The 3,347-nt window shown below is 38.8% G+C and overlaps 1 pseudogene; it reads left to right on the forward strand.

Moving 5' to 3' along the window:
- Positions 1 to 1,762: 1,762 nt before the first annotated feature.
- LOC101326139 (heterogeneous nuclear ribonucleoproteins C1/C2-like) lies at positions 1,763 to 2,718 on the forward strand (annotated as a pseudogene).
- The last annotated feature ends 629 nt before the right edge of the window (positions 2,719 to 3,347 follow it).

Raw genomic sequence — 3,347 nt, forward strand, 5'->3', positions numbered from 1 at the left:
AGAAATGCAAATCAAAGCTACAATGAGGTACCACCTCACACCAGTCAGAATGGCCATCATTAAAAAGTCTACAAACATTGTAAATCAACTATAGCTCAATAAATTTTTTTTAAAGTCTATGAATAACAAATGCTGGAGAGGATGTGCAGAAAAGGGAACCCTCCTACACTGCTGGTGAGAATGTAAGTTGGTGCAGCCACTATGGAAAAGAGTATGGAGGTTCCTCAGAAAACTAAAAATAGAATTACTGTATGATCCAGCAATCCCATTCCTGGGCATATATCTGGACAAAACTATAATTCAAAAAGATATATGCACCCCTATGTTCATAGCAGCACAATAGCCAAGACATAGTAAAAACCTTAATGTCTATTGACTGAAGAATAGATAAAGAAGATGTAGTACATGTATACAAAGGAATACCACTCAGCCATAAAAAAGAACAAAATAATGCCATTTGCAGCAACACTGATGCAACTAGAGATTATCATACTAAGTAAATCAGACAAAGACAAATATCATATGATATCACTTATATGTGGAATCTTAAAAAAATGGTACAAATGAACCTATTTACAAAACAGAAATTGAGTCACAGATATAGAAAATAAACTTATGGTTAGCAAGCGAAAAGGTGGGGAGGGATAAATTGGGGAAATGGGATTGACATAATACACACTACTACATATAAAATAGGTAACTAATAAGAACTTACTGTATAGCACAGGGAACTCTATTCAACACTATTCTGTAATGACCTATATGGGAACAGAATCTAAAAAAGAGTGGATCTATGTATATGTGTAACTGACTCACTTTGCTGTACAGCAGAAACTAACAAAACATTGTAAGTCAACTATACTCCAATTTAAAAATTAATTCAAAATATGTGGAATCTAAAATATGACACAAACGAACCTATCTATGGAAGAGAAGCAGACTCATGGACATAGAGAACAGAGTGGTGGTCACCAAGGGGGAGGGGGTTGGGGGAGGGATGGAGTGGGAGGTTGGGGTGAGCAGATATAAGCTTTTTTATAGAGAATGGATAAACAACAAAGTCCTACTGTCTAGCACAGGGAACTATATTCAATGTCCTGGGATAAGTCATAATGGAAAAGAATATTTTAAAAAGAATGTGTGTGTGTGTGTGTGTATATATATATATATATATATATATATATATAAACTGAATCACTTTGCTGTACAGAAGTAATTACCATAACATTGTAAACCAACTACACTTCAATTAAATAAATAAATAAATCCTCATTACAATTAAAATGAAAAAAGAAAAAGCATTAGCCTGAAAATTCCACTGGTCAACAGATTTTTGTAGAATTTTTCTGCCCACCACACCAGCTAAAGACGAATTAGAATGTTGAATATAACAAAATACTCCGCTTTCATAGAAAAGGAAAGCGTATAGCAACCTAACACTTATTACAGTAGTTCTCCCTTATCTGAGGTTTTGACTTCCATGGTTTCAGTTACTTGAGGTCAACAGTGGCTTGAAAATATTACATGGAAAATTCCAGAAATAAACAATTCCTGAGAGGAGACTTGGGGGCCATTTTGTGAAAAGGTGAAGACTGAGCAGTTGTGGCCACGTTGCCGACCTCGAGCAGCAGTTGGCTTCTCCACGTAGAACCTGGGAGTAGGAGATTCAGAACCGAATCTCTTCTCCCTCCTGCTCCTGTGAGATTTCTTTGATCTTCAGGTACATTTTTCAGCTTTGTGAGGCACGTTACCATCAAAGACAATGGCCAGCAATGTTACCAACAAGATAGGTCCTCACTCTATGAACTCTCGTGTATTCATGGGGAATCTCAATACTCCTGTGGTCAAGAAATCTGATGTGGAGGCAATCTTCTCGAAATATGGCAAAATTGTGGGTTGCTCTGTTCATAAAGGCTTTGCCTTCATTCAATATCTTAATGAGAGAAATGCCTGGGCTGCTGTGGCAGGAGAGGATGGCAGAATGATTGCTGCCAGGTTTTAGATATTAATCTGGCTGCAGAGCCAAAAGTGAACCAAGAAAAAGCAGGTATGAAATGATCTGCAGTGGAGATGTATGGGTCAGTACCAGAACACCCTCCTCCATCCCCTCTACTCAGCTCCCCTTTTGACTTGGACTATGACTTTCAACGGGATTATTATGACAGGATGTACAGTTACCCAGCACGTGTTCCTCCTCCTCCTACTGCTCGGGCTGTAGTGCTCTCAAAATGCCAGCGTGTATCAAGAAACACCTCACAAAGGGGCAAAAGTGGCTTCAATTCTAAGAGTGGACAGCGGGGATCTTCTTCTAAGTCTGGAAAGTTGAAAGGAGATGACCTTCAGACCATTAAGAAGGAGTTGACCCAGATAAAACAAAAAGTGGATTCTCTACTGGAAAGCCTGGAAAAAACTGAAAAGGAACAGAGCAAACAAGGAGTAGAGATGAAGAATGATAAGTCAGTAGAGGAGGAGAGCAGCAGCTCCCTGAAGAAAGATGAGACTAAGGTGAAGATGGAGTCTGAGGAGATGCAGATGACTCTGCTGAGGAGGGGGACCTACTGGATGATGATGATAATGAAGATCGGGGGGATGACCAGCTGAAGTTGACCAAGGATGATGAAAAACAGGCTGAGGAAGAAGAGGATGACAGAGACAGCGCCAATGTCGAGGATGACTCTTAAGCACATAGTGGGGTTTAGAAGTCTTGTCCCATTATTTCTTTACCTAGGCACTTTTCTAAGATCAAAATTTTCACCAGATCCCTCCTCTAGTATGTTCAGCACATGCTCACTGTTCTCCCCAACCTTGTCCTTCCCATGTTCATTAATTGACATTGCCCTGTGCCTAGTCCCGTTTTCACTTCCTTTGATGCTCCTAGTAGTTATGTTGAGCCTTACCCTGTAATTTTTGCTTTTAATTTTCATACCTCTTTATGACTTAACAATAAAAAGGATGTATGGTTTTTATCATCTATCTCCAAAATAATCTCTTGTTATGCAGGGAGTACAGTTCTTTCCATTCATACATGAGTTCAGTAGTTGCTTCCCTAACTATAAAGGCAATCTCATTAGTTGAGTAGCACCTGAGAGCAGCTTTGAATTAGAGGTATGCATGTTATACCCCACATAAGAGTGCTGTGTGTGGCTGTTCAACACAAATGTAACAATGTATTTTTGTGAATGAGAGTTGGCATGTCAGATGCATCCTCTAGAAAAATAATTAGTGTAACAGTCTTAAGATTTGTTTTCTAAAGTTGATATGGTGGGTTTTTTTGTGAACAGCCTGATGTTTGGGACCTTTTTTTCTCAAAATAAACAAGCTCTTATTAAACCAGGAATTTGGAGGAA

Source organism: Tursiops truncatus, chromosome 16, assembly GCF_011762595.2.
Source record: "Tursiops truncatus isolate mTurTru1 chromosome 16, mTurTru1.mat.Y, whole genome shotgun sequence".
Classification (NCBI taxonomy): Eukaryota; Metazoa; Chordata; class Mammalia; order Artiodactyla; family Delphinidae; genus Tursiops; species Tursiops truncatus.